Source organism: Diabrotica undecimpunctata, chromosome 7, assembly GCF_040954645.1.
Source record: "Diabrotica undecimpunctata isolate CICGRU chromosome 7, icDiaUnde3, whole genome shotgun sequence".
NCBI lineage: Eukaryota > Metazoa > Arthropoda > Insecta > Coleoptera > Chrysomelidae > Diabrotica > Diabrotica undecimpunctata.
The window spans coordinates 138,322,299-138,348,860 of NC_092809.1; the positions used below are offsets into that span (position 1 = coordinate 138,322,299).

At 32.7% G+C, this 26,562-nt stretch overlaps 1 long non-coding RNA gene across 1 annotated transcript in view; it reads left to right on the plus strand.

Annotated features, from left to right (window-relative positions):
- Positions 1–2,929: 2,929 nt before the first annotated feature.
- The window catches only part of LOC140445296 (uncharacterized), a 381,672-nt gene continuing 358,039 nt past the window's right edge, over positions 2,930–26,562 (plus strand). Inside the window, exons 1-2 of the long non-coding RNA XR_011951383.1 lie at positions 2,930–2,948; positions 3,655–3,702. This is a non-coding gene — a long non-coding RNA (uncharacterized lncRNA). The remainder of the gene's footprint in view (positions 2,949–3,654; positions 3,703–26,562) is intronic.

Genomic DNA, 26,562 nt, shown 5'->3' on the forward strand with positions numbered 1-26,562 from the left:
AGCAGTGTATGGACCTTGCCTTACTTTCCACAATTTAGAGACCAGCTCACTAAATTGTTCGGCAGTTTGCAAGTTAACAATGCTCCAAAAAGATGCAAAAACTATCTTTAAGCTTACTCCCCAAAACTAAAAATTCACCTTTTCTTTTAAAACAAATCAATGTTGTTTTCTTCTTACCATGTGACTTTAAAGGGTGCCTTATTTCTTAAAGTGTTGCCAGTTCCACAGTTCATTGCAGTGTACAATGCCTTTTCATTTTACAATGTTTCTTCAATACTAAAACCTATTTCTTCTTCCACATAATCTGCATGGTCACAGTTACTTCTATTTGTATTAGCATTTCTATTAATTTCACGTCTGCTGGAACTACTACTTCCTCTACTCAGGTTACTTACCCGCTATTTGATAATCTGATTTTATACTCAAATGATTTATGGCCCATTTTGCCACATTTGAAAGCTGTCTTATTGCTCCTTTTAGGTGCTTTGCTTTTATCAAATTTCTTCAGCCATATATCCAATAATCTAGATTTAATAAAATCCATAGTTACCTCAGTATTTAATGTTTCGATTGCAGTAATTACTGATCTTAATTCGAAATTTCTAATTGTTGAAATCCTCTCATTCAGAACGGGAAATTGTTTATCTGCAAACTTATCTAAATTATTAACTTGTTAATATTTAGTTTATAAATGACTTAAATGAACTTATTATTGATGGATAACTTTTTAATAGCATTAACATGCTACATTTTTATCTTATTTACAAACATCATTATTACCCAATAGCCAACCTATACTATCAACCTATATTTAACATAAACACTTTTCTGCCCTTAGTAAGAAGACTCATATTACTAAATAGAGCCAAATCTATCTTTCATTAATTTTACATACTATTTAACAGTTAAGTTAGAAATAAATTAAATAATAATGTAGATTTTAATAATGTTGCTTCACATGTTCGTCATAATGTGTATCGTCACCTGATATTCATTGATGACATATACTATCAATTAATATTTATCCAATAATAATGTGAATAGTTTTTCTTCTTCTATTTAACCAATCACATAACTGCCAGTAGTTAGTCAACTAATGAAATGTTAATAATTACAATTAAACCATTTAGTATACTTAGGATTTTGTTATCAGATATTGGCATTATACTCCACTGTTTCGGTGTAAATAGCTCAAATACTTTTATACTTTCTTGTGCGTGCTTTGGACAAATTATGTCAAAAACCTCGCTTTTCTCTAGCAGGAGTGAGATCCTTAGGTCACACAAGAATATTGTCAAGGACTTTATAACATTACATAAAAATCACCCAAAGAACTAAATAGGTTAATGAACTCTAAAATTCACCATATAAACTCTGAGCTTCAGCTAGAAATTAGTACAGCAGAAATAAGAAAAGCTCTTAAGCAAATAAAAAACATCAAAGCGAAAGGAAAAGATGGAGTCACTACAGAAATGTTAAAGAATGCAGGAAAGGCCGTTATCAATATATTCAATTGCTAAATAAAATAATAAGAGAAAAAAAGAACCCGAAGACTGGTATGAGACAATAACGCTGTTAAAAGGTGTGGGGGCAGGAATATACTCCAATAATTCAAGAATTAGCGAAAGCTTTACCTTGGAAAGGAACTGGACTGTTTTACGCGGAGATTTGTGCGATACTGCAATGTGCTAAAGGACATAATAAGAGAGCTCTTGAAAAAGAGCAGATCCATGTATTTTCTGACAGACAAGCGGCACTGAAGGCAATGGCGTGTCCGGAAGTAACGTCTAGGTTGATATAGGACTGCATCAAAGAACTGAATGAACTGGGAGACCAGAACAAGATTTAACTTGACTGGGTACTGGGACATCAGGACATTGAAGGTAACGAAAAAGCAGATCAACTTACAAAAAGGACCAAACGAATCAGATGAACCTGGGAATACCAAAGGCTACAGTTCATAGAGCTGTAAGAGAATTCATCAAAGAGAGTCATAAGCGGTATTGGAAGAGAATCCCAAAATAAACGCATAGAATAATCTTCATTGGTGGACCATGTATAAACAAAAAGAACGAAGAAACTGCTTTAGATGGACAGGAACAAACTAAGAACAGTAACAGGAATGTTGACCGGGCATGCACCAGAAAGAGAATTCGTCAATAAATTAGGTATTTACAATAAAGACCTTAACAGCAAACTCTGTGATAAGGAACTAGAAACAGTACAACATGTATTATGCGATTGCGAAACGCTGGACCATAAAAGACAAAAAGCGTATGGGCAACCAAGGGGAGACCTTTTTATATTTAGGACATACCAAGCAAAAGACAAAAGACAAACTTACAGGGTACAAAAATTCCAGACTGGGTGTAGGAAACAACAATGGGCAGCAAACACAGTAAGCTTTAACATTCCTGATAACGGCGATCAATTTGACCAGACGGGCCAGGGAGAAAAAAAAAACGCTCTTATTGTACAAAAACCAATAGACACCAAAAAAAGAAAGAGAATGGTACAAAAAAAGCGACAAAAGTAACTTAATAAATATCGTCCAATACCATTACTTAATACGACTTATAACCCCACAACAAAAATTCTTACTAACAGACTCATTACTTCTGAAATTGTTTTAGTTCTTTTACAGTTTTGGATATTATTAGTGCGTCGTGTCGTCTGCAGTTCATACTTTGAATAATTGTATTTCTTCCTATTTCTTCCCATAATCTTTGTTTCGCCTCATTTTGATTGATAAATTACAACTTCACATCGTGATATTTTTTTTGTTTTGTGCTAGTTTTATTTTTGTATTGTTTCTGTTAAATTTAACTTAAATTTTCATATTTTTGACAATGTTTTCTTTTTTGTTACAGCACCACATCCTCTCGTTCAGTTTCAGTCGTGTCAGCCAACCGTACTATTCAGCCGTACAATAATACTAGCGCGTAAAGGTAAGAGTATGATTCCGGTGGAGAATAAAGATTTTTATGTAGCAATAATTACAGCATCCATGTTTTATTTAATGATAATTTTTATTAAATTAAGTAGTTGATAAATAATAGATTAACAAATTTAGAATCAAATATATCTATATCAATAAGTTAGGAACTCCACAAAGTAAGCGTCTGAGTATGATATGATATGCCTTTTTTTGGGTAATAAGTGGGATCACTTGCAGTTTCTGGGTCAATAAGGGTGACTAAGCTATGAGTCTTTCGGGTCTCTTAGATAAGTTGTTCGAGGCTGATCCGGGTAATTCCTAATAACTGCCTAAAATAAGAATTTTAAAATAAGAAAAATGATAACAGAAGACAAAAGAAAAAGAATGAAAATAATAGAAATGCAAAGGAAAATATATAAGAGGAAAGTAGAGGATAATAATAGAAATTAAATCAGTGTCTACAGTACTTAAAGGTTTTCGCCTCTGTTTAGTACCTTAGTTATAGTTAAAAATAGTCTATTTTGCCATATTTGGAATTCTGGTTTTTGGACAGCTAAAGGATAACCTATAGAAACTGTTTTGTGATGGCATGTATATATGTCAGAATGAATTGGTCGCCGCAAGAAATGGATATTCGGCGTGATATACTTTTTTGACGCGAATTCGGATTTAATTGATGTGTACCGTCGTGTAATCGTTAAAGTACCTGTTCTTAGGAGCGCAAAGTTACCAAAAAGAAGAAGAAGCCTATATTGATTATTCAGGTAACATTTTTAAGTCTATATAGAACATATTATATTATACATTGTTTAGATTGTTTAAAATATCTATATTTTTTATATAGTGATAATCTATTTATTTATATACGAACGGTTTCCATTTTAAATAATTGATGGATTCGACCGTTACTTGATGGAACTTCATTTTATGTAACAATAAAACACTGAAAACTTTGTTTGCAAAACTTCCACAGAATTTATTTTAAATTCTTATTACTACATCTGTTTTGGCTGATTGTCTTTCTCAAGTGATCTGTTTTTGGCATGGGTTTACACTTTATAGTCTCTAATAAAATAGGTTGAGGAGGGGAGAACTGTTTGCCTCAAGCTGGTCATTCAGAATTATATCTGTGTTTTTTAATTTGTTGATTTTCATAGATTCTAACACAGAGAGCTTAAGGCCTTTATTTTGAATGTGAAGAATTTTAAATTCGTCATTAAAAGAATGATTATGATCTAGAAGGTGAAGTGCTTATGTAGAATCTGTTTTTCTATTATTGAAAGTCCTTTTATGTTCTGCTATTTGTTTATTAAAATTTCTACCAGTTTGACCAATGTAAGTTTTTGGGCAGTCGCCACATTTAAGTTTATACACACCACGGTGTAAGAGTTTTTTATGTTGGCTCTTGTTGTTTTTAATATATTTACCTAGGTTGTTATTTGTTCTAAAAGCTGGTGTTATTCCTTTCTTTTTTATGTGTTTGGCTATTTTTTTTGATATTTTGCCTGTATATGTAATCGAGCAGAAGGTACTGGGTTTTTTCTCTGGTGGTGGAAATACTAAGTTCAGGGCTTTTTTGTGTAGTTTTTGATTTAACATTTTATTAATTGTTTGTTCGTTGTATCCATTGTTTACTGCTATTTCCTTAATGGTATTTAATTCTGTCTCAAAATTGTATTTTGACATCGGAATTTCTGTTAATCTGTGTAACATACTATGATATGCTGCCAGTTTATGTTGTGTGGGATGGGATGATGAATTGTGAATAGTCGTGTCAGTATGGGTAGGTTTATGAAATATGGAGAAGTCATGTTTGTTTTATTGAAAAATTTAATTCAAAAGATCAAACTCCTTACCAGAGAGTTTAAACGTGGTATGTAATGGATAAGGAAGGTAGACCGATATTGTCGAAATATTGAAAACTTGGCGAAATTATTGTAACGATTTACATAGAAATAACAACACTCCAGAAGCAAATCTATGGCACTCCGACTATTTTAGATAACCTACTAATTGGTTTACCTCAATTTATTTTCCACTACACAAACAAGGAGTCACTGCTAGATGTAAAAACTACTGTACATTGGCACTAATAACACATATGTACCAGTAAAATGTTGCTGCATATTATAATAACCAAATTAAAAACTTACCTACATTATTAAATACCGCAGAAACAAACAAGGTTTGTAAAGGGAAAAAGTACACATGAGCAAATCCTAAACTTGAGACAACTTATTGAAAAGTTGAAAAAAAAAATTTCAAGTACCTAGATAATATATGCTTCGTTGACTACCATAAATCGATTGTGTAAGCTAGAAACATCTTTGGTCCATTTAACTAGAAATGCACTGATAAACCTGACACTTATTAAAAATCTGTACCAGTCGAGTATGGCAAGAGTACGACTAAATCAGAAGTTTTCAAGCCAATTCATAACAGAGAGAGGAATTAGACAAGAATGCGTTTTGTCACCTGATTTATTCAATATTTATGGTAAATATATTATGATGATAGCTTTAGAAGGATGCGTCGATGGAGTAACGGTGGCTGTTACAAAAATCGCCAATTTAAGATTTGCTGATAACACTGCACTTATAGCAGCAAATGAATAAGGAATGCTAGATCTTCTGCGAAGAGTTGAGTGAAACAGCATTAAAGTTGGTCTTAAAAATAATAAAGACAAGACGAAAATAATGGTGGTTGACAGATTCAACATGATTCAACTGAGTAACTAGTTGCAGAAATACCAGATAGCAGACCGCTTCAACTATCTCGGATCTAGTATAACCAATGATTGCACCTGCGAAGCAGAAGTTGGGAGATGCATTGGTATGGCAAAAAAAAACGTTGAGTCGCCTAACTAAAGTTTGGAGGGACAGATCTATCTCTCTTAAAATCAAGATGGAGCTAGTGAATTCACTTGTATTTTAAATATTTCTTACGAGGCAGAAACTTGTCCATTCGCGCACAAGAATGCCAAAAAATTGATGCCTTTGGGATGTGGCGCTAGAGAAAAACATTGCGCGTACCTTGGACAGCTCATTGGACAAATTTTTCTATTCTTAACCAACTCGACATTTAAAAAATAGACCACAACATGTCTAAAGGGAATTCTACAGTTCTTTAGTCATGTGGTTTGCAGAGGTAACGATAATTGAGGGAGAATTATTGTTTCTGGAAACGTCCCAGGGAGAAGACCGGGGATTATCATTAACCAGATAGTTAGATTAAATTTAGAATTAAGCGGGCCACTCAATATGCGAAACCATAAGAGCAGTTGAAGATAGAGACAAATTTATTATGAGTGTTCAGTTGGTTATGAGAGAAAGAAAATCACGATCCTTAGTAATCGGGAAACGACAAGGCAGAAAGAGAGAGAGAGAGAGAGAGACAATAATCATGATTTCTGTCATCAAACTTAGATCTACCTGTTCAAGAGATGGAGCAAACACATCATCGTTTCGATTTATAATTTAGTATATGTTCACTTAGGCGATTTTTATCCATTACCATTTATCTATTGCGGTTATATATTGTTTTTATTTTGTTCTGCATTCTCTTTGTTTTCATTTTTCCGTATAACAAGTCTTATAATAATTTTCACTGTTCTGAGAAATCTCACTTCGCTAGCTTGAATTGTAGAGTTATCTCTTTACGGTCATTACCCAGATTCCACATCGCATAGTGCTCTGAACTATTACTTTTCATAGTTATTTCACCATCCAACGTTATCATATTTCTAGTCATTAAATAAACATTCTAGATACTCCGTCTTCTTTTTCCTATTAAGTTGTAAACATTTTTCTTCAAAATAGTTTTTCAGCCTTTACGTATGTATAAATTTCTGTTTTTCTCGTTAGAAACGTAACTGAAAGGCAACGCAGCATCCATTCTAACTCGCTATCAAATGAAGTGTGAGAGATGGCCTGACGTCCATGAAAATTTACAGTCTAATGGCCGTGTGACTCAAATCGAAAATAAATGTATCAATTTCATGGAGACTTCAAACTTCCAAGAATAAAAAAGTGCACTTTGTAACAAGTCATAAAATGGTGACGCATTTCGTTATTCAGCGTAAATCATTTTAAAAGTAGATTCGGCATTTTGTGTAGATAAAACCTAAATATTGATACTAATAAACAGAAAAATATAAAAATTTTCTTTATGTCATATGTAAGACCGTATGAGTATCTATTGAGCCAAATCAATACGTAACCCGAAATTATCAACATTGTCGAGAAAAGAAAAGTAAAACATTTCGGACACGTTATGAGAAATGGAAATATAACCTGCCGTAGGTGATAATCGAAGGCAAACGTGGATGAGGTAAAAAAAGGACCGCTTGGCCTCCTTGTTATGGTAAATGGCTCAAGAGTCTGTGCCAGACTAGTGGTACGGAATTAACACCAGATCACTATTCCGAGTAGTAGTAGACAAAATGAAGATCATGCAATTAATTGTTCTAAGGAGAAGAAACGTTCTAGGAGAATATGACACTTGAAGAGGACGAATTAGTAAAGTAAATAATTGTCTGTAATAATAATAATAATAATAATAATAATAATTACCGCGGTATCAAGGGGGAAGAGGACTTATGGATATAGGTGAGCAATTGGATAAACAAATTGCTAATTTAAGAACTTATTTTCAGGTACAGGCTGAGACATCTACTTTACATCGAGCAATTTGCGCAGTAGATGATACGACGCCGCTTAAACTGAGGGAACAAGAAATGCGCATAAACCACCTGACTAAACAAGACAAAATGCGCACCTGGATGAGTAAACCTCTGCATGGGCGACATCTCAATGAGATCAGCCAAGAATATGTCGACAATACAGCGTCGAACTATTGGTTGACATCAGGAAAGATGTTTCCCGAGACTGAGGGTTTCCTACTTGCCATTCAGGATCAGGTTATTCCAACTAAAAATTACCTGAAATATATTGTTAAAGATCCTCAAGTCCAAAATGACAAATGTCGATATGGATGCCAAGCCCAAGAAACCATCCAACATCTTACCGGTTGCTGCCAGGCATTTGTCGGTACTGATTATAAAGAACGCCATGACTCAGTAGGAAAGATTATCCACCAAGAACTAGCTGACAAACTGGGACTTCTCCAAACCGACCATCTTCCTTATTATCAATACGTCCCTGATAGAATGCTTGAAAATGACAACTACAAGCTATACTGGGACCGCACTGTGCTTACAGACCAACCAGTGGCCCATAATAGACCCGATCTCATACTAGTTAATAAAATTACTAGGCAAACAACACTTATTGATGTGGCGATACCCAACACCAATAATTTACGTGTTAAATACAACGAAAAGATCGCCAAGTACAGAGATCTAGAAATACAAATCAAGAGACAATGGAGAATGGAAAGTACCCAGACGATACCCATTATTCTTTCTACCACTGGAGTCATCCCGAAGAGCCTCCTAGAAAACATAAAAAAGCTGGGTCTAAACGAACATCTATATAAGATTATGCAGAAAGCTGTGTTACTTTCGACGTCCAGATGCGTACGAAAATTTTTGGGAGATACACCGACATACCAAGTCACCTAGGACTCGATAACATGGAAAGAGTCCCACCAGAGCTCAATCCTTTTGATACCGTAGGTATCTGGGATGAGTGAATTTTCCCCTTAGAGGGAGTGTGAGCCGTATGGCTAAATCTGGAATAATAATAATAATAAGAGAAACTATCCAACATCTTACCGGTGGCTGCCAGGCATTTGTCGGTACTGATTATAAAGACCGTCATGACTCAGTAGGAAAGATTATCCACCAAGAACTAGCTGACAAACTGGGACTTCTCCAAACCGACCATATTCCTTATTATCAATACGTCCCTGATAGAATGCTTGAAAATGACAACTACAAGCTATACTGGGACCGCACTGTGCTTACAGACCAACCAGTGGCCCATAATAGACCCGATCTCATACTAGTTAATAAAATTACTAAGCAAACAACACTTATTGATGTGGCGATACCCAACACCAATAATCTACGTGTTAAATACAACGAAAAGATCGCCAAGTACAGAGATCTAGAAATACAAATCAGGAGACAATGGAGAATGGAAAGTACCCAGACGATACCTATTATTCTTTTTACCACTGGAGTCATCCCGAAGAGCCTCCTAGAAAACATAAAAAAGCTGGGTCTAAATGAACATCTATATAAGATTATGCAGAAAGCTGTGTTACTTTCGACGTCCAGATGCGTACGAAAATTTTTGGGAGATACACCGACATACCAAGTCACCTAGGACTCGATAACATGGAAAGAGTCCCACCAGAGCTCAATCCTTTTGATACCGTAGGTATCTGGGATGACTGAATTTTCCCCTTGTGTGGGAGTGTGAGCCGTATGGCTAAATCTGGATAATAATAATATACCTATTATTCTCTCTATTCTAATAATATACCTATTATTCTCTCTACTACTGGAGTCATTCCAAAGAACCTCCTAGAAAACATAAAAAAGCTAGGTCTGAATGAACATCTCTACAAGACCATCCAGAAAGCTGTACTACTCTCAACGTCCAGGTGTGTACGAAAATTTCTGGGAGATACTCCAGCATACCAAGTCACCTAGGGCTCGATAACACGGAAAGAGTCCCACCAGAGCTCAATCCTTTTGATACCGTAGGTATCTGGGATGAGTGAATTTTCCCCTTAGAGGGAGTGTGAGCCGTATGGCTAAATCTGGATAATAATAATAATTTATTCAACAATCATACAAAATTTGTTTCAATAATTAAAAATATGTGAATAAATTAACCCGAAGGTCTCCGAGAGGTGTGGGAACACCTGTTTCGGTAAATGTAACATACAATAAATAAAAATACAATATACTATACTAAATTATAAATATAAATAAGATAAAATTTAACCATAAAAAACAAGCAGGTTGAAAATTTAGATACAACAATCAAAGATGTATAATAAAATTAAACTTAGATACTAATAAGTATTTAACGAGATCTGCAAATACACAAATTATGTTCTGGTAAATATGCTAAATAAAATAAACAATACTATGTATACAATACAATAATATATACTGCTTTTTGAATCATAAATAACCATAATTAAAATTTTAGTAGAAACCCTTGGTATGAATACAGTACTTATGTATTAATCAATTAGTTAACAAGATTTTTGGAAGGACAAAAGTGTAAACACAGATGCTTCAGTAAATATGATAAATACATTAAATAAAACAATAAAAACAGCATGATGTATTACATTTTTAATTCATCTTTAAAAGTAGTAGATTTAAAATTAAGGTTTTTTTTTAAAGAAAGTTTAAGTGAATATGGCTTTATAACTTATGCTACTATAATGATATTACAAAAATGTCTTGTCTGTTCCATGAGATATGATCTTAATTTATTTTTAAAAAGAAAGACATTCTTCATATTTTTAATATCAAGGGGAATATGATTGTATATTTTAGGGGCTAAAAATAAGAAAGATCGTTGACAAAAAGATTTCGTCATTTTTGGAGCCATATAGAGGTGCTTGCCTCTAGTATGATATCCATGTGAAGGTAAGTTGCTTTTAACTTTCATGGTGTGATATTTTACAGATATACAAAGAAAGTATAACTGCTTTAAGTCAAATATTTTGCTCTCCTTATATAGTCTATCTGTAGAACAAGTGTAGGGTTTAGCCATAATGATCCTCAGAAATCTTCTTTGCATGATTTCTAGTGGGAGAATGTGAGTTTTTAAAGCGCTTCCCCAAGCCAGTATACCATAACGGAGATGACTTTCTACTAATCCGTAATATAGTGTGCGAAGGTATATATCTGGTATGATATACGTATATCTGGTATGGTATGGTATAAATTTATAGAGGATAAACTGTAACTTTTTAATAACGTATTTAATGTGACAATCCCATTTTAAGTGTGTGTCTATTATAACACCTAAATATTTAACATTCGTTACTGGTTTGATGCAAAAATTGTGTTTATTATGTGCTATTCGAAGAGGTTCGAATAGATCAATATTCGGGGTATAGCTAGAAATTGGTAAGTAAACAGTCTTTTTAAAATTTATTGTAAGTATTTTATAATCAAACTAGTCTTTTATGAATTGTAGATCAGTTTCTGCTTTTATTTTTAAGTCATACCAGTTATCAGCTTCATAAACAATAGCAGTGTCATCGGCAAACCCAATTATTTGCAATGAAAATAAACCATTTATATAAAGATTAAATAAGACAGGTCCTAACACTGTTCCCTGTGGCACTCCATACGTTATACCTCTTTGTCCGCTTGTTGTTTCGGAAACCCTTACTACCTGCTGCCTCTCAGAGAGGTAACTTCTGAATAGTTGAAGACAGTTGCCTCTTATACCAACTTTCTCTAAGGTTTGTAAGAGTTTACTATGACTGACAGTATCAAAAGCTTTGGCCAAATCTAGAAATACACATAAGCAAACTTTATTATTGTTAAGAGCTTCATACACTTTTGATGTTAGATTCAAAACGGCATCTTGTGTGGAAGTATTTAGCTTAAAACCAAATTGGTTAGCAGAAATTAAATTATACTTTTTGATGTATGCTGTAAGTCTATTATTCAGTAATAATTCAAATATTTTAGACATGTGTGGAATATGCGATATAGGTCGGTAGTTTAAAGCAAGAGTTTTGTCTTCACTTTTGTATATTGGTATGACTACTGCTGTTTTGAAGGCTTTGGGCCATATTCCTTCTTCCATACATATATTGAAAATGTGAACCAATGGTTCGAGTATGTATGGTGAAATTGTTTTCAAACATTCTGAATTAATATCGTCAATGCCAGTTGCTTTTTTACTTTTCAGTTGATTTATTATTGTTTTCATTTCAAATGTATTTGTAGGTAGTAAAACCATTGAGTTTGTCCAATAGACCATACTAAAGATCAAAAGTACAATTTAGAGAGTTTTAACCATAAAAGCAGTTATATTAAAACAGTTATATCAAAAGCGAATAGATGAGAAGTTAGCTTCGAGAGATTTTGAAAGTACTGACCAATACAATATTTATATAAAAATATGTCCATACACCATAAGAAAACTGTATTTATGGAATTCGGAAATTAGGATAAAAAATTATAGATGGCAAACAGGGAAAATACAACAAAGCACAAAAGTCCTCAGGATAATAGAGAGAACAAGAAGAACATAGAGTACGTAAGAGGGTAAAGAAAGAAAAAAATAAATGTTGAGAAAGAAACTGTTTAAAAATCAATATTTAAATTGTACGAAGTAGAAGTACGAAAAACTGGAAAGTTTTATGAGCCTTAACATAAAAAAAATCGGATAAAATATCACTACTTAAGGTAGAAAACAGGATGATCACATCTCTAATTTCTTGACTGAAATAGACTATCTCATCAAGATCTAGAACCAGCCGTACACCTACTTACTTTAGCATCATTTACAAGAGTTTTCAAAGAAAAAATTTAATAGATTTGTCCAGAAAGTCTCCGGAATCAGGCAATGTCCCTCTGGAACTATTAAAATATGGGACAGATAAGCTGTTTAAACATTTAGAGGAATTGTAGTCTTTAGCATAATTTCAGGAGTATATCAGGAGTATATTTCAAGATCAACAAAGGATTAAAGCAAAGGAGCTGTTTGTCACAGTTTGTTGACGTTCTTCAAGATCTATCAACAAAAAGTTTTAAAAATTTAGAAACGGAAATATTAAAATACGAGTATACCTCTCAATAATAAAACGATATACACGTTACGCTTTGCAGATGACCAGATAGTACTAGCACACGAATATGAGAATGTTGGTATTTGATGCGAAAATTAATAGAATATAAAATGTGGGGCTTAGGGGTAAACATAGGCAAAATGGAATGCATGTGTATCCTCGAAAAACAACAAAGCATGGTACTTGAGGAATATCGATAAGAAATAAAACAATTTACGAAATACAAATATCTGGTAATTTATATTACGAATGACGGACGAATAGATGAAGCTATCGAAATGGTACTACTGATAAATCAAGGTTAGATAGGGTTACGAACAATAGAATTCGAGAAATTATAAATGCCAGAAACATAATAACCAAAAATATTAAAATAAACTAACTAAGATAATATGGTCACGTGCAGACAATAGATGAAGATCGTTTGCCTAAATATATACTATCCTACACCACAAGGTAAAATGAAGAGAGGACGTCTATTGATCCGGCTTGGAATATCGTTACGCGTTTTTCTTTATTAAAGGTGCTTTTGTTGAACAGTGTTTGTTGTTGTCAAACCAACCTTTTGATGGAGTGCCGTGTGGGTCGAACCACGTCTTATCTATATAAATAATTGATTCATTTTCTGTCTAGCATTACTGAGATTGTCAAACGTCGACACTAATTGTTCCTTATACCGTTAATTTAAATACTGGAAAAAAAAGGGTGTGGCAGTCAAGTGGGACTGCCGGTAGAAGTTACACTTCTATATACGCATTCGTTGTTACAAATTTATTTGGGAGTCAATGACAATGAGTAAGACAGAGCAGAAAGAAAAACAGAATTAATAACAACTTACTAACAATATAACATTTAAACTGTAATAGGAGTATAGTAAATGAAGGATTGAATCAATATTTCGATGAAAATGTATATTTTTATTTTCATATATTTATGAAAGGAGTTGAATGCAAACATTTTTTTACACATACTCTGCAGTAAAATTCATTGTTTATTTTGTTTTATAATACACTGCAACATATTTCAATATAATAATACAATACAAATTAAAATGCAATGTTTATAAGTATTTAAAAATGACAATAATATACATAAAAAAATACACTACAATACAGTGCAAAATAATTCAATATAATAATACAATACAAATTAAAATGCAATATTTATAAGTATTTAAAAATCACAATAATATACATAACTTTTCTACTTACGCATAAATTAACCATAATAATAATATATAAAAAAGTCCTCCCCGACTGGGAATCGAATCCAGTCGGGAAGGAGCTCCACACCACAGTCTCGAACCCTAATTCGAGAAAATTAAAAGTGTATATTTTGTTTAAAATTTGAATTATTTCGATTAAGGGTGACTTCCTGATTAAAAAATTTAAACATGTGGCTAAAAATTATGCACCGTTTTGCCAGAAAATCGAAAAAACTGTAGACCACTGGATTTTTATCAAATTTCGTTAATCGGCTATGTTGGCGTCAATTTTGGTCCGAGAGTCAAGCGAATGGACATTTCCTACATAAAATTGACCGCTCGTTCTTCTGCCATACTCAGAATTTTCCTACATCCAAATGTTCGTAAGAAAAATTTCCACTCGGATGTATGTATTCGTAGAAAATTTCGAGAAAATTAAAAGTGTATATTTTGTTTAAAATTTGAATTATTTCGATTAAGAGTGACTTGTGGCAGACAAATGTGGTTTAGACAAATCTAAACATGTGGCAAAAATTATGCACCGTTTTGCCAGAAAATCGAAAAAACTGTAGATTTTTTAAATCGATTTTTCCTCTTTTCCGGCAAACTGGAGTTAAGGGATCAGAATAAAACACATGTTTGGAATAAACTGGACCAAGTGCATGTACCAAAACATTAAACCAAATTTTTTTTTTTGTAAAATTTGGCAAAAATTTTCCAAGGGGGTACCCTTGGATTTTTATCAAATTTGGTTAATCGGCTATATTGGCGTCAATTTTGGTCCGAGAGTCAAGCAAATAGACATTTCCTACATAAAATTGGCTGCTCGTTTTTCTGCCATACTCAAAATTTTCCTACACCTAACGGTTCATGAGAAAAATTTTCGTTCATGAAAAAAATTTCGTGAAAATTAAATGTGAATATATTGTTTGAAATTTGAATTATTTTGATTAAGGGTGACTTGCTGTTAAAAAAAATAAACATGTGGCTAGAAATTTTGCACCATTTTGCCGGTAAATCGAAAAAACTGTAGATCATTAGATTTTTATCAAATTTCGTTAATCGGCTATGTTGGCGTCAATTTTGGTCCGAGAGTTAAGCGAATGGACATTTCCTACATAAAATTGGCCGGTTGTTCTTCTGCCATACTTAGAATTTTCCTACACCTAACGGTTCATGAGAAAAATTTTCACTTGGATGTCTGTATTTGCTAAAAATTTGGTGAAAATTAAATGCATATATATTGTTTGAAATTTGAATTATTTTGATTAAGGGTGACCTGCTGTTAAAAAAAATAAACATGTAGCTAGAAATTTTGCACCATTTTGCCGGAAAATCAAAAAAACTGTAGATCATTAGATTTTTATCAAATTTCGTTAATCGGCTATGTTGGCGTCAATTTTGGTCCGAGAGTTAAGCGAATAGACATTTCCTACATAAAATTGGCCGCTCGTTCTTTTGCCATACTCGGAATTTTCCTACATTTAAGAGTTCGTGAGAAAAATTTCCACTTGGATGTCTGTATTCGCTAAAAATTTCAAGAATATTAAAAGTGTATATTTTGTTTAAAATTTGAATTATTTCGATTAAGGGTGACTTGCTGATTAAAAAAATTTAAACATGTGGCTAAAAATTATGCACCGTTTAACCGGAAAATCGAAAAAACTGTAGATTTTTTAATTCTATTTTTCCTCTTTTCCGGCAAACTGGGGTTAAGGGATCAGAAAAAAACACATGTTGGAATAAGGTGGACCAAGGGCATGTACCAAAACATTAAACAAAATTTTTTTTTTGTAAAATTTGGCAAAAATTTTTATTTTTTTTATGATTTTTACTGAATGATTGGGTATCTTCTCCTATAATATTTCAATAAACGCTTATACACAGCGTATACTTTTCGGCGAATTCTGCCTTTACCCGTACTATTAAACTTCCTAGAAATACCATTGTCACTTTCGTTAGTTTTGGAAGTACAGGATTATTACCTATTAATTTTTGGAACGGTTGAAATTGTAGTCAGATCGGCAGTTTCTTCTATAGCTGCAGTTTTACTCATGTGACTATTGGTTAAACAAAAAAAAACATTATTACCTATTTATTTCGCAATAAATAACACATGGGTTCTTGTCTTCTTGATTTATGCCCTCGATTTGGAGCAGTCTATTCTAAATAACAATTTTCAACTGCGGTTTCTACAGGAACTGCCGCTACATTGCATCAATATTTTGCTAAATACCACAACTTCTAACAATTTGTTCACTGAAAGAAAAGCAGTGGCGCACCTAGAATTTTCCTGGTGGGAGTTTGGTTGGGCACCGAAATTTTTTTTATGCTACCTCCATTTTGAGTCCTTAAAATTTGAGCTATAGTTTAATTTAAAGTACTAAAGATGGCAGTGCCAAAGATTCAGATATTTGTTATATTGCCTACCAACTAAAACCACCCTCTCCTACTTGTGCGCAGTTGACTGTCACATGTACCGTACTCCGAAAGTGGGATGGCCGTTATAAGGCTGACGACATTTTCGCCCTCTTCTCTTATCTAGATCTTATCTCTGTTGGTCCGGTTGGTTTTTCTCTTTTTCTTCTTCTTTTTTTAATTACTTTACGGATGTAATTGTAAACACTATGCCATCCCTTCTTACTTACCGTCATTTTCACGATCATATCTCTCACAGTCACAGGGTTCATATCTATTTCTCTATACATTCTGTTTCTCTCCACTGTACCTCTATTACACTCCAGCATGTTGTGAGTAACAGTGTCGGAATATTCGCAATATGGTATTTATCTATATCTGTCTTTCTGAACCTATGAAGATCCGACCTAAAAAAGATAATCAACCCAGTCCCTCAGGCTCGGGATCACCATCTTGGTCTATTGGGCAACATCTTCCGTGTTGTTCCACTCTTCTTGCTATCTTACTATTTTTTGTTGTATTTTTTGTTACAATTTATAACACAGCATTTACGAAATCCCATTTTCTTCAATAACTACTTATGAAATATGCTAACAAAGTTGCAAGATTGCACCGCTACACGAGCACGATAGTTTCTCATATCCCCTCCAAGTACTTGTTACAGTTTGGTATTTCAATCGTAAACAATTTTCCCTCATCAGTGATTTCATGTTAATTGCACCTGTCGTCAAAGACCCATATATCTGTTTTCGCAGGTAGTCAGGGTAGGATTTTCTTTTGTTGACAAATAGTAATGAATGAACTTAATTAATCATGTAAAGTAATGCCATTACAAAACAATCCCATATCCCAATGCATCAAAATGACTCGCAAACATATTCCTCTGCAACGACAAAAAGGATTAGCTTTTATTATGCATAACATAACCTAGGGATCCTCCTACACAGATCGTATGAGGAATATTGTTTAAAACATAATTTCATTCGGATTTTTTGTCCCATGCCAAAAATGTAATCAATAAGAAGAGTAAAATATTTAATTTTTTTTTTGGACATGAAAATATTTAAATTTTTTTTCGAATTTTAAGGATGTTACAGACAGAAAATGGGAAATGTAACCATGTCATTTAAAAAACCGAAAAAAAATACACGAAAAATATTTATTGAGAAGGTTGCCAAAAATTTCCTACTTAACCCAAAAATTCTTGGAAAACTTCAAATCGTTATTTGTCACCTATAAATAAGGTTATGTGCCAAAAACATAGGAAAAATATCAAAAAATGGATTTTTTTTAAATATTGACAATTTTTCTAAGCGAAAAGAAAAATCTAATTCGGCCACTCAAAAAAAAACGGAAAAAATACACGAAAAATAATTATTTAGAAGTTTTCCAAAAATTATCTGCCTATAACCTAATTTTTTTTTGAAAAATTCAAATATTTTTTCTGAGCTCAATTAGAGCTCAATTAGAGAGAAAAATTTGAAAGTTTTTGGGAATTAAAATAAATATGTGTGCATTTTTTCAAAATTTGAAAAGCATAAGATCACATAGGGAACTACAAGTTTGGCTAAATTTTGGGTTTCTTAATAGTTTCTTTCTAATAATCAACCAAAAATAAATATCTAGCCGAGTGCAGATTTTACCACCTTTTTCTGATATAGCCGAATTATATATTTAAAATTAATATTTGATTTTGAAAATTAAAAATTAGATACTCATCTGAGACGATACCAATAAAGAAATCTACAACATTAGAAATCACTGGATTGACAGCCTTATGCGACAAAAGAAGAAATAATTTAATATGGAACAAAATAAAACATAAAAAATAGATAAAGAGGAATGATAACAAGAGCCATGATAACCAGGCAATGGGAAAAGAAATTAGTTAACAATAAACTATATTAATATTTAAAATATTGTTGCGAATTTAATTACTTACTGTATAAGCAATTTATTTAGATGCTACAAACTGCTCCCCTTATTTATGATACCTTAACTTATAATAAGCAGTTAACAACTAAGCAGTAACAGTTATAAAGAGCATTCTCAGCAATCACGTTACCTTCCTATCCCATTTCACTACTACGGTTATAATGACCTATAAATATACATGGGGCTATGCAAAACAATGTTCCTGTTGGCATCCGTGTATACACGCATTTCGAACGGCATTATTCGCTCTCTCTTCCACCAGATCGTGGGAGCCTAACGTATTAGCCATGTGTATACAAGAAACAGTGCGCCGCGTACCGGGAGACGGGTGTCGGTAAGGCAAAATTCTGTCAGAATATCCCGCCAAATCCTCGAACTTGCACTCTATCAAACGTAATCCTCTTTGACCCCAAAAGGCTCTTGCCATTTCTCAGTCTTTGTAAAAGGAAAGACGCGCTACGCTTTTCTCACACCCCGACGATGATATGATGAGTACACGGTTAAAAATCTTATTTATATAAACCTTTTTAATTTAATCATTAATTAAAAATATTTAATTTTGTTTGTTCAATATGTACAATTTTTCTTCGACAATTAGGTATATAGGTTACATTGAAATTAGGTACAAAAACTGACAGCTAAGAATATGTAGACGTCGAAGAAAAAATTAAGCATATTTAACGTGGCTACGTAAGAAAACAGAAAAAGAGTGTAACTAACACTCTTTAAGCCATTGCTTCTTTTATGTTTGTGGTGGAGGGTAAAGGGATAAAGAATGAGCAAGGATGGAGGATAAGAACCAACCACAAAGTATGTAAGCAGCACAAGTAGCCTAAAATGATAACTGATGTCAAGGCACAAAGAATAAGGAGGCTAGACATACACAAAGAATGCCGCTGGAAAGTATGCCAAAGGTAATCTTACGTATGAGACCCATAGACCCAATTTGGTCTGGAGAACAGAAGTAGAAGACAGAAGAAGATGCAGAAGAGGATACAGAAGTATTATTAAGAACTTTAAGTAAAAAATAACAAAGTATTTTAATAGTAACTTTTGGCCTTATGCCCACAAGGTCTGCGCTTTTTAGTGTTATCTGTTAATGCCTTAATTCCAGAACTTCGATGCTCACTAATTCTTTCTTCTTGGATTTGACCATTCTTTTCAGATATTGCTCATGTATATTATTTATTCTATCTTTGAGTTTATTCAATTACTTGTTAATTATATCTTCTCGTTGTTTTTCTTGGTTGATAGTTCCTCTGATTGTACGTAGTTTTTTGTTGAGAGATTAGTTGATACGTACCTACTTTATCTTTTGGGTTTTTGACTGTTTGGACGTTTACTATTAGCTCTACTCTTTAGTATTTACTTAAATGGAAGTCTTAAATATGTAATTACGGAGATGTGCGCCAATCTCCGTGAGCAGGTATGGTTTAACGTTTAATATGCAATTCCGATAAAGTTTTTCGGCCGTAGTATATAGACAATATATTTTTATTTATTAATACCTTTTTTATTTCCCATTTTATACTATAAAGTAATGGAAATAAAGTTGTAGACAATTTAACTTGCTACAAATAATATTCAATATATTTTCTGTAGGGTGGCTAGTTTACGAGGTATGGCGTGAAAACACTTTGCACCTCTTTTTTCAAGATGCCAGCCGCGGAACAAGGATGGCGACCCCACAAACTTAAACTTAAGCTTATACTTACGCTCCTAGCACCTCAAAAAATTGCATTCTTTAAGAAATGCTAAACTTTAAGGAATGTAAATTACTATAGACTATATTTGCTGTGCAAAATCCATCAGTTAAAAATGTATTGTTTTTTTTATATGTCTACTTTTAAATAACTAATAACAGCCACAGTATTTAAAATTTAACACAACATACATCACAGGGTATTTTAAAAATATGTTCATTTTTTAAATTTTTTTTTAAATTTTTAATTTGTACCATTTATTATACCCGGCTATAAATTAGTTTGATAGTTTTCAGTTATATTTTGTCAAAAAAGTGACTACCGTACAAGAATAATTATTATCTTACTGAAAAAACAACAATAACTCTATTCCCAAATACAGATAATAATGTATAAATATTTGCAAGAACCACAATTAAATTCTTTTACGCATCAAGTAATCATTTGGAGTTGTGTGTGTGTGTGCTGTTGGTTTCTTTTGACTGTGGACTTAATCCATTAGCCGAACTAAAATTACTCTTATAATTATCTTATATACTAAAACGCTAAGCCCTTTTCTCATCAAAATGTCAAAAACCATATTAGATAATTAAAATGTTTTTTCGGAATATTATTAGTATTACGTATGAGATTGTCAAGATATACTTTTGGTACAAAAATTCACTTCCGGTTTTGAGATGACCGGAAGTTAAAATTTACTTTAAGTTTTAGACCCCACAATGTATATATGGATCGAAAGGTCTCGTCGAGACGAATCTAAATATGTACTTCCGGTTGCGATCCGACACCGGAAGTGACCCGAAACGCGCATAAAACGTCAAGATAGAGAAAATTTGACACCGGATTCGTGATCAGCATGCAAAATTAACTGCTAAATGTATCCATGTCGACATTTGATGAACTAAAAATTGCATTCCGGTTTTGAGGTCGACTTCCGGTTTCGTTTTTATTAGTCAAATCAATAGAGAATTCAACGTAGAGTTCAAAAATGTAAGTTCACGAAATTATCATTTATAGTTTTTGAGTTATTGATAAAAATATTTTTACTTCCGGTCATTGTATATATTGTATATTTTTCTCGCAAAATAAAAATTTCATTTAAAAAACTCGATGTCGAGTTGGTCCGCTAGTATCTCTTATACTCATTATATTTATGAATATTTATAACCTATTTGGTAATAATGATTTACAATAGTAATTCACACATATATTATACAGTACCTACATATATAACTATTAAATTATATATATATATATATATATATATATATATATATATATATATATATATATATATATATATATATATATATATATATATTTTTTTTTTTTTTTAACACAGCGCTAGGGCATAAACCCGGTTCAACACCTCGGAGGTTTAGGCCCTCTGTGTGTGTTTTTTTTTTAATTTTTATTTCTTTTTTTATTTTCTTTATTTATTCTGTTTTTTATTTTTTTATTTCTTTATTTATTTTTTTTTCGTATTTTAATTTTCACAATAAAATTTCACAATTTTAGTTTTATATTAATAATGTGTTTAATTAGGATCTCATAGATACTTTTATCTTTAGTAGCAATCAAAGCTTGTAGATTAAAAGGTTTTCTTATATATTGTGTAATATAAATTTGATCTATAAAATAATCTATTTCTTTTTTTTTAATTAACAATGTAATATCATATGTTCTGCGGATCCTAATTCTCCACATTCACAACAGTTTGTGTCTGGCAGTCCTATTTTATGTTTATGTTGTGGAACTAAGGAGTGGCCAAACCTAAGTCTACATATATATGATATAAAGACCTTGTTACCTTGATAGTCACTAAACCAGCTTTTAGTGACTATCAAGATCTCTGGACTATCAAGATGGGATCTCTGTTTGGATAGTTTTATAATACAGTCCCTTTTTGCAAATAATATACCATTCTTTCCAGTTGTTGATTTTATTAATAATAATATAAGCATAGGCGTCATTTAGTGTTAACTTATATTTATAGTTAGTATCTAATTCTGTAGCACTCTTTGCTAGTTTGTCTACAATTTCATTATTTTTCAAATTGCAATGAGCTTTTATCCAACAAAATGATATTTCTTTACCTTTAGATTTAAGTCCAATAAAGTTTTTTATTATTTCTATAATGATATGATTGTAATGTTCGGTCTACTTCTCCAATTTAGTTAGAGCACTTTTGCTATCTGAAAGTATCATGAATCTATCATTATTGGTGATCGTTGCTATGTACTGCATTACTCTTAATATTGCTATTAGTTCTCCTAAATACCGTGGTATCTGTATCTAGACCTATTCTTTCTCTGTATTGTGTTTTAGGGTCCCATATAGCAGCAGCAACTTTAGAGTTAATTTTTGGGGCATCTGTATAAATTTGGTAATATTTTGGGCATACTATTTCTATATCTGTATTAAACATAGAGTTCCTTAGATTCACCGGGAAACTCGAGTAATCTCTCATATGAATTGGCTGTATATTAGGAATACTATTTAGATATATTTGAAATATGGGTGATATTCTTGATGTGTATAATTTATTTTTAAATTGGCGTTGTAGGTTTCAACAAGTAGTAAAGTAGATTTTTTCTGCCAGTATTCACTTGTTAGATCATGTATAAAAAGTTTTTGACCCTTATCCACTATTAAACTCTCTTTAGCAATGGTTTTAATTATAAACTTTTCGCATAGACTTTTTCTTCTTAAATGCAGTGGTGGTTCATTGCACTATATACTTAAATTAGATGTCGGGGTGCTTATTAGAGCTCCGATACATAATCGAAGGCATTTATTTGATAACACTTCTACTTTTTTAGGTGAGTTTTGGCTGCTTGGTTGTAAAATATGCATCCGTAGTCTAAAATTGATCTTATATATGATCTGTACATTATTAATGAAATATTAGCATCTGCTCCCCAAGTTATGTGACTTACTGCTCGTAGTGCATTATAACCTTTTTCAGCTCTTGTCACAACATGTTCAATATGATCTTTCCAGCTTACTTTTCTATCTAGTATCATTTGAAGTTAATGTCGTACATTTTTCAATGACCTCAATGAATCTGGATTAAAATCAAGCGTTGCGCCCTAGATTTTTCACCTCTGTAGCAGCCGATATGTACGGCACTACAAAAAAAGTAATCTAAATAACATTCCGAAACTAAGCGTATGAATGCCCTACTGTATGAAATTGCTGAAATTGGGGTCAAAATTTTCCGAAAATCAAAGTTTGTCCCTGTTACTAGTACCAATATTTTTGTACGGCATTAGGCCACACGCCATTATTCCCAATACCTAAATCACCTTTAACGTCTATATCGGTTTAGACTCCAGGTATGATTTAAACTGATTGTAATTTATGTTTTTAAAATTCTTACTAATAATATATTTATTTGTATTAGTTTTGACATCACAACCAAATTTTAAAACAATTTCATGATCGCTTATTTCTGGAATATATTTCACTTCAATAGATACAATTTTATTGTATCTATGTATTTATGTATTTAACAGTTCAACCATACATTCGCCCATACATAGTACATGATCTACAGTTGGCAATACTGATGATATAACTGTTTCAGAAATTCCAAAAAAAAAAGAAAGAATTTTGTGTAAAATGCTCCATTAGGATTATATACATGACTGTACCACATCCTTTTACGCTGCCTTCCCCATCTTACAATATCTTGAATTTTGCACTGCTCTCTAACGTTTGTATTTCTTACCCTGTCTCTTCTTGTTTTGCTCACTATTGTTCTTAGGATTTTCATCTCGGCAACCCTTAGCATCTGTTTCGTTTTGTTAGTATCTTAGCGCACTTCTATGTCATATGTCATGATCGGTCGTATGCAAGTCTTGTAGATTCTATTGAACCGCCCGGTTCAAGACCTCCTGGAAGACCACCTAAAAGATAGAGGAATAGTTGGCAATCTACCTCCCAGGAAATTAACCAGAGACAGCTTCAGAATTAAACAGATCAAAAGATCTCCAAGAAGTATAAGAAGAAGAAGAAGAAGGATTATATAAAACATCAATAGCTAATGTTTTATATGGAAGAGATTCTTAACCATATCTGTTTAATTTTATGAGTTGACTTAATTAACAATTACATTTAATGTAAATAAATACACCTGTATATAGGTGTGAAGAAGAATATAAGGAACAAGAAGAAGAGGAACAATCTGGCTTTAGAGCGGGAAGGAGCTGCACCGATAATGTGTTTGTTTTGAAACAAATAATAGAAAAAAGATCAAGTACCAATCAAGAAACCCACCTTATGTTTACAGACCTTCAGAAGGCCTATGATACTGTACCCGCTAAAAAGCTATGGAAAGTTTTGCCGGAAACAAACATTAACCACACAGTAATTAACGCCCTTAAACAGCTTTATGAAGGATCAACGTCGAGAATAAAAATTGGAAATAGACTTTCAAAAAAATTTCCTCTAAACAAGGGACTTCGGCAGGGGTGTTGCATATCTTCCACATTGTTTAAAATCTACGTGGCGAAAGCACTGTATCAGTGGAAGAGAAAGTGCAGAGGAATGGGCATTGACCTGGGAGAAACTTGCCTATATACCCTACAGTTTGCAGACGATCAAGTCCTTATAGCCAACGATAAAGAAGACCTGACATATATGGCCAGAAAACTACAGGAAGAATACAAAAAGTGGTTTTTAGAACTCAATACACAAAAAACAAAATATCTCCCAATAAGAGCAGAACTATCCAATATACAGATAGACACAACCGAAATTGCATTCTGCACTGAATATACCTACCTAGGAATTGATTTCGACACCACAGGCACAGACAATAGGGAAATTAGAAAACGAATAACCCAGGCCCGTGGAACAATTGGATGCCTTAACGGAGTTCTTTGGAGCTCAGAAATTGGTAAAAGACGAAAATACAATATATATGAATCTCTTATAAAAACCAGCTTAACCTATGGTACAGAGACATGGAGACTAACAGAAAGCAATAAAAGAAAACTCGAAGCAACAGAAATGGATGTATTTAGACGATCACTTCGAATATCTAGGGCAGACAGAATTAGAAACGATGAAATAAGGAATCGGATGGGGGTAGATGGATCACTGGCAACAGACATAGAAAGGAAACAACTTAAATGGTATGGCCATGTTCAAAGAATGCCAGAAACAAGACTACCAAAAATCGCCATGAAATGGATACCACCAAATCGTAAGAAACGAGGAAGACCAAAAACAACATAGAAGGAGGGAATAACAAAGGCAATGAGCTCCCGAGACTTGACCGAAGAACAATGGAATGATAGAAATTCGTGGAAATTAGGCATCGGACAACGACGCAAGACGTTTTGAAACCGATATATATATATATATATATATATATATATATATATATATATATATATATATATATATAGACCTTTACCAGTGTCATTTTTGTTTCTATCGACTAGCGTTAAATGAGAGCCAGGTATATTAATATTCTTACTTGATATTGATTTCTTTAACCATGTCTCATTGATACCCAACACATCTAAATCATTTTCCAGAATAAGTTTATTCACATCATTAAAATGCGCAAGTAGCAATCTAGAGTTTAAATGTCACACTTTAAACTATTCATGCTATGCTAAAATAAGAGATCCGTATGGTATTGGTACACGTGATCAATTTGATTCACTTTTTAGCAAATTGTTGAAATTAGCTCATTTTGATATTTCAAGTTTTTGACGGTTTTCCATAATCAATCATTTGTACATGCTATACGAGTACTTGATACATGTTCCAAGTGTTTATCAAACCATAAATTCCTTATACCACGTTATATAAACCGATGATATACGTTTATGCATTACGATCGGTAGAAAAATCTGGAAAAAAGGTTTTTCCCAATACCTAAAGCAAACTTTTCTTAAGAAAACTATGATTATGATTTAAAACAAATTGATTTATTTAGTAAATAAATCTTCCAATATACTTTTTGACATTGCAATAAACCACCCGTTGTATTTATTACTATTTTACCGACAATTCCCTTTGATATTGTTAAACGCATACCCACGCCTTACTTTCTACACTGTCGAATGGTTTTGTGAAAATAACACCTCCGAGACAATTATATATCCCATTGTAGTAACTTTAGGAAACAACATCGCTTTGGAACAAATTATAGACCAGGAATGATGTTAAACAACAGGCGCATGCAACTTTAAATGCTTGAAAGTCGTTCTGCTAGTATACCAAACGAGTAATTTTAGGTAAGTGAACAACAATTGCTGCTATAATGGAAGAATTATTAACAAAGGAAATGAAAATAAAGCTAGATATGCGGATAATACGTTAGGAGTTGGACTGGAGTCGTTTAATAGGGTGGTTTACCAACAGTTAAAAGAGATTAAAAATCTAGTAATAATTGGAAATAGATTACATGTACCTTTTAATTTACATTATATAATAAAATAAGAAATGTAAAATATGCAGTTTATCTAAAAATTATTATAATTACAATACAACAATCGAGAAGTAGCTGGTCATCTGCGCGTAAATTGCAAAAAAGAAAATTTCATGAAAGAGATAAAATAGACTTGTAGTCATGCTTGTTTCGAATGCAGTGTTAATGGCGC